At 46.3% G+C, this 8,821-nt stretch overlaps 1 pseudogene; it reads right to left on the bottom strand.

Moving 5' to 3' along the window:
• Positions 1 to 4,430: 4,430 nt before the first annotated feature.
• Positions 4,431 to 4,832, bottom strand: LOC147003847 (NADH dehydrogenase [ubiquinone] 1 alpha subcomplex subunit 1 pseudogene; annotated as a pseudogene).
• Positions 4,833 to 8,821: the final 3,989 nt, after the last annotated feature.

The raw sequence follows: 8,821 nt of genomic DNA, 5'->3' as shown, positions 1-8,821 counted from the left end.
CATCTATCTATGCTGTCAACAGTTGGCTGCTCTTTTGCTTGCTTGCTTGTTTTCGGGGTTCTTCAGCCCACCATCAGTTTCTGTAGTATAGCATCACTTGCTGAGCACCCAGACCAGCCCTTCCCACTCTGGTACTCTAACATTTGTTGGAGATACAGTTGTTGACTTGTCTTCAGCTGGAGGCATAATTCGGGGGTAGAACCTGGTATGTGTTAAGCCTGGGTTCCATCTACAGAATCAGGAAAAAAAATGGTGAATCAGGCTGAGTGGCCTGATTAAATGCATCCAGGAACCAGCCACTGAAGAAGGGAAGCAAGCAATCGTCCCTTCTGGGGTTTGATACAGAACTATTTCATAATGACGTCCTCAGGGAGCAAAACCGTGAGGACACTAACAGCCCGGGGCCCTCTAGTCACCCTGAAGAGTAAGGATTCTAGGTCATTTTTATTAATATCCTATTCTATTAATACTCTGTACATTTGCACATATAGTTAATCTTTGGACTTCACTTTCACATTTTAGAGCATCCTTCTAGCCTGTGGACCAGATAAACAGGTCAGCAGGTCAGCTCTTGAATAGTAAGCAGATCAAAGCTGTGGACCTAATTAAATGCAAAGGGTGCCACTGTGCCTGTCATTTCTAGGACTTCGTTTATGTGGGATTGCCATGCCGTGGTGGTAAGATAAAGGACAAGTTTCTGGGGTCTTTGACTGTCCAGGAGGCACCAAAATGGCTTAGAGCAGTAGTTCTCACCCTTTAATACAGTTCTTCATGTTGTGGTGACCCCCAACCATACAGTTATTTTCATTGCTACTTCATAACTGTAATTTTGCTACTGTTATGGACTGTAATGTAAATATATGATGTACAAGATATCTGATATGTGACCTCTGTGAAAGGGTCATTCGCCCCCATAGTGGGCGAGACTCACAGGTTGAAAACCACTGGCTTAGCCCATGATTTCCCTCTCTGAACTTTAATGTCTGGTCATAAGACATTAAAGTGTTTGTTGGAATAGACTGGACTCATGCCAGAATCATAAGCAGCTGGGGAGACACAAGATAGGTAGAGAGACTGGTAAAGGGCATGTAGAGGCAGCTGATGGTACATTCCTCAAGGATGTAGCATAGATGCAGGGACACAGCAAAGGTAAGAGGGAGATGATTACAAATAAGGATTAGCACAGAGCTCAGGAGTGGGTCAAAGGGCTGTACGCCCTCAAAGTGTAGGTCTAGGGACATAGGTTACATCAGAAGGAATGTGTGCTCTGCCGTAGGTATTCACTGGGAATTTATTAAAGCTTTTATGGTTTTTTCCTCATTAATAATTAATTTTTTAGCCAGGCCTGGTGATATATACATGTAATCCCAGCTACACAGGAGGCTGAGGCAGGAGAACGGAAACTTCAAGGCCTGTAGGCTTCCGAGTGAGTTCAAGGCCAGCCTGGGCAATTTAGCAGGATTGTCTCAAAATAAAAAGTGAAAAACAGTGCTTGCCTTTAACCCCAGCACCTAGGAGGTAGGAGGGAGGGGGTCTGTGGGTTCAAGGCAAGTCTGGTTTTCATACAGATTCCAGAACAGTCAGGACTATAGAGAGAGACCCTGTCACAAAAACAAAAAAAATGCTCGTAGTGTCAGTCAGTAGTACAGACCTTGCTTACCACGTGCAAGGGTCCTGGGTTCCCCTGTCTGTCTGTCTGTCTATCTGTTTGTCTGTCTCTCACACACACATATTCACATATGTTTTTTGTTTTTGTTTTTTTTTTTTTTTAATTCTGAGGATGATACCCAGTTCTTCGCACACACTAGTAAGTACTCTGTCACTGAGATCTCCGATGCTTGAGCTCTGCCCAGTGTGGAACACAGTCTCCCTCTGGCTGCCTGCCAATCAAGATGTAGAGCTCCTCCAGCATCATGTCTGCCTGAACACTGCCATGTTTCCCGCCATGATAATGGCTTGAACCTCTGAAACTGTAAGCCAGCCCCAGTGAAATGTTTTCTTTTTTAAGCTTTGCCTTGGTCATGGTGTCTCTTCACAGCAATAAAACCCTAACTAAGACAAGAATTGAAGACAGCATTACAGGGACTCTACATTGTACAGGGACTCTACATTGTATGGCCCTTCCTTAGGGGTGGTCCTTCTCCCTCCTAACAAGTCCCTCCAGCTCTGTTTTCTGAGGAACTCTGTAAGCCTCTTGGATTCTTCTCATGGATTTCCAATTGTTGCCTCTAACTTAAGCTCTTTTTTTTTTTTTTTTTTTTTTTTTTTGGTTTTTCAAGACAGAGTTTCTCTGTGTTCATAGGTTCAGAAGGCACAGAGATTTTCCTGTATACTCCCTGAACACTGTCTTTTTCCATTAAAAGCCCCACTAAGAGGGAATAGTCATTACAACTGATAGTCCTACATTGATACCTAATTATCACACAGGCTAAAGTTTGCATTAGGGAACATTGTGACATTGTGTGTTCAGGGGGTTTGGGCTTGTTTATTATGGTATCTATCCATATCACAGCATATTTTCATAGCTATGTTTTGCCTATTTGTCCCCCACTTCTCCCAATCTCTGGCAATTGCTGGTCTTTTTTCTTTCTTTCTTTCTTTCTTTCTTTCTTTCTTTCTTTCTTTCTTTCTTTCTTTCTTTTTTTTTAAGATTTATTTATTTATTATATGTAAGTACACTGTAGCTGTCTTCAGACACTCCAGAAGAGGGCGTCAGATCTCGTTACGGATGGTTGTGAGCCACCATGTGGTTGCTGGGATTTGAACTCTGGACCTTCGGAAGAGCAATCGGGTGCTCTTACCCACTGAGCCATCTCACCAGCCCCCCCTTTTTTTTTTAAGATTTATTTATTTATTATATCTTTCTTTCTTTTAAAGATTTATTTATTATTATACATTAAGTACACTGTAGCTGTCTTCAGATGTGCCAGAAGAGGGCATCAGATTTCATTATGGGTGGTTGTGAGCCACCACCATGTGGTTGCTGGGATTTGAACTCAGGACCTTTGGAAGAGCAGTCAGTACTCTTACCCACCAAGCCATCTGACCACCCCCTGCTGGTCTTTTTTCTGTCTCCAGATTTTTGCCTTTTTTTAAAGAATGCTATGTACTTGAAATCATGCAGGTACCCTTTCAGATTGACTTCTTTTGGTGAGTAAAACCCTTCTAAGTTTCCCCTCTATTTCCCTCTCCCTTCCTCACCTCTCTCTGGGACAGGGTCTCACTAGTCCTGGTGGCCTGGAACTCACTATGTAAACCAGGCTGACTTCAAACTCATAGAGATCCACTTGCCTCTATTCATACTCATGACCCATGGGAGTTGTGGGACACCAAGCAGGTGATGGCTTGGAGCATTCCTTGTAGGACACAGCTGACTTTCCTTATGAGTCAGGTTTTGGGGCTGCAAGGGTCTGGAGAGAGTAGGGGGCATGTAACCTGCCTAGGTTGTAGGAGATAAGTGGGCTGGGTCACTAGAGGGAGCCTGGTGCCTCCCTTAGCCTGAGCTGGATTTTTCAAAATGCATGTGTCTCTGTGTGGGCATGTGCATGGGACTGTAGGTACCAGTTGAGGCCAGAGGCATCTGTGAGCCACCTGATGGGTTTGGGGAACACCTTCCTCCTGCCTTGGGGTATGGGAGGTGGGTGGTCATCTTCTCTCACTACTACCCCAAACCTACTTTTGTTTGTAAGTCTTCAACCAATTCTATTCAGACAAGGTTGGCCGGACCACTGGAATGTGCACAGGCTTTCTCAGAAACAACGTGTTCAAGGGCAGGTAAGTGACAGAGTGGCATTCTCAGAGGCACAAATGCTTCGTTGGCAATTGTTTTCTTTTAAAGGTTTTAAAGTTAGGTTCATTCATCTGAGTTTATGTGAATGTTTTGCCTACATGTCTGTATGTGCACTGTGTACTTGCTTGGTGTCCACAGAGGTCCGAGTACAGGATGGGTGTGAGCCATTGTGAAGGTAGTGGAAGTTGAACCTTGGTCCTCTGCAAGAACAGCATGTGCTCTTGATGGCTGAGCTATCTTTCTAGCCCCTAGATGGCTATCTTAATGACTTAGTATATTCTATAGGGCTCAGAGCATGTGCGTTTGAGAGACGTTCTCACTCCTATTGGGTCTCCTATGGGCTGGATGAACTTGGACTCAACTCCTGGTCCCACAAGCCTCAGGGTGGCTCATGGACTCAACTCCTGGTCCCACAAGCCTCAGGGTGGCTTATGCATCCGAATTCACAGGTGCTTGAGAAACAGACAGAAGGATGATTGGAGGCCAAGATAGTTATGGCCTGCATGGGCACATTTATGTTCAACATCGAAATCTCTCTACTATCTGAATATATTCTATTGCAGGAACTCTGCTGTGGGTGGCAAATGACGCTGGTTTTTATTGTATTTTGTTTTTTTTGCTTTTGTTTGTTTGATTTTTTTTAAATTTTTTTATTATGCATTTCATAACATGCGCATAGTATATAATACGCTGCATAGCCTTCTAACAGGAACAGATGACCATAGCTGAGTAATTTTTTTCATCAGCCAGGAAAATGCTTCCTTAGTCAATGTTTTCCAGGCCCTTGGACACATAGTAGCGATTGACTCCAGAGATACGTCTATCGCGTTCCATCAGATACCACTGGTACTGAACACGAGCAACTCGTTTTTCCTTGTCCCCGTTGGTGAATTTGTGGATGTACGCAGTGGACACCCCGGGGATGACCAAGCACACCCCCATAATGGCGAGGCCAGGGAGAATCTCGAACCACATCTCCGCACCGTTACTCGCACGCCAACCCGTCACCGGCTCCTCAGAGGTGACCCGGCTTTACCTTTCTTCCGGCAGCACACCGTTTGTTTGATTTTTGTTTTTGTTTCTTTTTGTTTTGTTTTGTTTTCCAGTAAAATATGGATTGCGAGGAGACTACTTCTCCTGCTGTCAACATTTCTTAGTTAATTGTAGTTCTTTAGATTGGTGTGGGACCCTGTGAGATTTCACCTCCATGTCGTAGAACATCCACTGCTGTTGTCCTTGTTACAAAACCAGATTACTTGGAGTATCACGAGTGAAATTGCTGATTTCACATCATTCTTTAAAATTATTACATTTATTTATTGATCATTCATGTGCTTGAATTTACCTGCATATTTGTATGTGTATGTACATTTGCCTGATGTTTATAGAGATCAGAAGAGATGTTGGATCTCCTAGAACTGGAGTTATGGATGGTTGTGAACCACAATGTGGATTCTGGGAACTGAACCTAAGTTTTCTGTAAGAACAACAAGTGCTCTTACCTGCTGAGTCATGTCTCTAGCCCCAGGGAACAGCTGGGGTCAGATCTCCCTTTCCATCTCCTGGGACCAAACTTATGGTGGCAAATGCCTTTACCTACTAAGCCATCTCAGTAGCCTGAAACCTCCATCTCTTAAAAAATAAGTACAGTGTAAGTGATAGAGCTGTTCCTTTAAAGAGATTTACTGACTGCCTCCTGTGTGTGCCAGGCCTTATTCCAGATGCCTGGCTGTGCCCATGAACTTCTCATTCTGGACAGATGTGCCTCACCAGTTCTTGAGAGAATCTGGAGACAATACACAAACTGCACACAGCCCAGCCTGGCCCCACTGCTTCCTCATCATTCTCTTCTCTCTAGTGTCTGCCATGACAACAAAAATAAACTTGTTCTCATAAAGGAGGGAGCCTTTATGTGTATCCTTGAACTTATTGGCAAGAGTCGAACCTTTGGAATAAAGACAGAGGAGAAAGGCTGGGGAAGGAAGGGCTTCGGAGTGCACAATCACAGGGGGTTAAGTCAGCCATGAAATTAGCAAGGGGCTCATCAGACTTCCTTCCATTCAGATCTCTGTGTCTGGGCTTCACATTGGCTGAGATAAATGTCTCCCATGGGGGTTGCCCCATGTCTTCAAGGGAAGGATTCTTTCTTGGAGTCACTGTTGTCAATGCTAAACAGAATACAGGATGCTGCTGCAGAGCCAGCCCTAATGCCCTCTACCCCTCCCTGCACCAGAGATGCAGTCTCCCCTCCAGATCAAGAACACAGATCAACTCTTCTACCGAGCACCAAGCACAACCTGGCCTCACCCAGTTGCTCCTGTGAAAGAGCCCGAGACAAGGGACAGAACTCTTTAAGTGGCCCTGTGTCGCCCCCACCTATTGCACTTGTCCCTGATCATTGTGTCCAGCCTCAGCCTCGGACTAGAAAGCAGGCTCCTAGTTCATGTCCAAATAGCACCCTCAGCTTCCACCTTCCCCAATGGGTGCCTGAACAATCTCATCTGTATCTAACAGCCCAGAAGAGGAGGCCAGCAACTGAATTTGTTGGAAACAGCCAAGAAGCCCACTTCCATCAGCTAACTCTTTGGAGGTCTCCAGATGTGCTGATTATCTTCCTCTTGCTAGAGGGTGATGGAGTCATAGGGTCTGAGCCTCTTGGCCTGACATCCCAGCATCTTTTCCTCACCACCCCTGCACTGCATCATCCCCAGATCATGGCCTTTCTCCTCCCACTCCCGAAGGTCTTATCGCCCTGACTCTGCTGCACCTTGGGGCTTGGGTGCTTTCTCTCCCCCTCTCTGTCTCTGTCTCTGTCCCTGTCCCCGTTCCTCTCTTCCTCCCCTTCTCTCCCTCCCCCCCCCTCAGTTTTTTGAGACAAGGTTTCTTCTGCTCTCTGTAGCTGACTCTGTAGACCAGGCTGACCTCAACTCTGCCTGCCATTGCTGGGATTAAAAGCCCCCAACCCCGCCTTGGGCTTGTGCTTTCTTTTTGTTGTTGTTGTTTTTAAAGATTTATTTATTTATTTATTTACTTATAATTTATAGGAGTACACGGCAGCTGTCTTCAGACACACCAGAAAAGGGCATCAGATCCCCATTACAGATGGTTGTGAGCCACCACGTGGTTGCTGGGATTTGAACTCAGGACCTCTGGAAGAGCAGCAGTCAGTGCTCTTAACCGCTGAGCCATCTCACCAGCCCGGGCTTGTGTTTTCTAATTGCTCTCACGGAAGCACAATACGCATCCCATCCCTTAAGCAGAGGTGGAAGGAGCCTTGTACTCACACAATTCAGCCAAGGCTTGCTGATGGAACAAATGCCCTGCACTTCAGCAGCTTCTGGCCTGCAGGAATGATCTCTGCCCACATGTCCATGTCTCAGGAGACTGGAACAGTCTCAGCTCTGCCCAAGTCTGCAGTATCAGAGGCTCAAGGTGGAGATGCAGGCCACACCCAGGGCCAACGGGGCTTGTGGGAAAGGTTGGAGACCAATGGGTGACATCACCTTATTTCTTCACATTCTGCTCAGAGGAGGAAGAGGCCATCTTGTGTCTTTGGCTAAAGCAACCTTATCATCACCGTCTGTGTGGGTACGATGTTGATCCTGATGGGGAGGGGCTGCTAGGAGAATGGCAGCAACACAGATCTACTGTGTACTTCAGAGCAGGCCATTCTTGGATAAAAAAATCACCCATTATGAAGGCTTAGACACAGCTCAGGGACCAGGGGAACACTCATCCATTCCTGAGTAGTTGGAAGCAAAGTGATCTGGCCATTTCATAGTAATCAACGCTCCTTCTGGGGATATCACAGAGCTGTATCTCTGGAGGCTCTCAGAGACCCTGGGTCCATCAAGAAGGTAGGGTGGCTTCAGTGGGGGTAGGGGAAGGTCTGATGCAAGATCATGAGCAGAAGGGGACTACGACAGTTCTAATCAAGTCCCTGTAACACAGCTTGGGGTTCATCCCATGGCCCCGATAGCATCACTTCCTGACTCTACGCAGGGAGAAGTGTGCTGGGCCCTCAGGATGTCATAGGGGATGGTAAGCACTTTTCATGTGTCTCAGGGTAGCCGCAGGTCTTAAGTTCAAACCCTGCCTCTGCATTTCATGACTTTCTGTCCCTGAGGATCTGACTCATCTGAGCTTCTGTGAAATTGGGGTGACCTGCCTTCATTACACAACAGGGGGGCAAGAAGGCTCTTCCTGACCCCCGGATTCTCTACACACTGGACATTGGGTCCTGACTGAATGTTTCACACTCGTGTTTCAGGAAGGAGCATGCAGCTCTCCACAGCTATGTGGAGAGTCCTGAGGGATGCCTTTGACGGACTTGTCCTTCCTTGACCTAAGAGCCTCGACATTTTCCTCGGCAGACCCCCCCCCCCCCCAGGACAGTGAGGAAGCGAGAGTAGAGCAAGAGTACTAAGAAGTCTTGGGAATATTCTGCTGACCCTTCCTGGTCCCACAGAGGTCAGGAAAGCATGGCATCTGGCCCTCCTGAGGGGTGGGAAGAGTCAGGAGACCCCAGGGTAGGCTCCACAGTGGAGCCTTACTCCACACTCCTGCACATAGCATCGTGTGCAAAGACGCGGACACCAATGTCTCAGAGTTAGGAAGTAAGCATCAGGCTGGGTGTGGTAGCTGGGTCAAGAGGGTCATGGGTTCAAGACCAGGTCGGGCTGCACTGTGAGACCCTGCCTCAAAACACAATAAAATTACCCCCCCCACACACACACCACAATCAAGCAAAGATATAAAGTAGACACCTCCCATCCCCCATGCCCCACACCTACCCCCCCTGCTGATATTAAGAAAGTGAAACACATCTTTGGGGAAAGACAAAGTGACCAATTCTTTTTTTTTTTTTTTTTTTTTGTAGGTTTTTTTTTTGTTTTTGTTTTTGTTTTTTTTTTTATTTATTTTATTTATTATATGTAAGTACACTGTAGCTGTCCTCAGACAGACCAGAAGAGGGAGTCAGATCTCGTTATGGATGGTTGTGAGCCACCATGTGGTTGCTGGGAATTGAAC

This window comes from Mus caroli, unplaced genomic scaffold (assembly GCF_978045245.1).
Source record: "Mus caroli unplaced genomic scaffold, Mus_caroli_1 scaffold_7, whole genome shotgun sequence".
Taxonomy (NCBI): Eukaryota; Metazoa; Chordata; class Mammalia; order Rodentia; family Muridae; genus Mus; species Mus caroli.
This window is presented reverse-complemented; position numbering and strand designations above follow the sequence as displayed.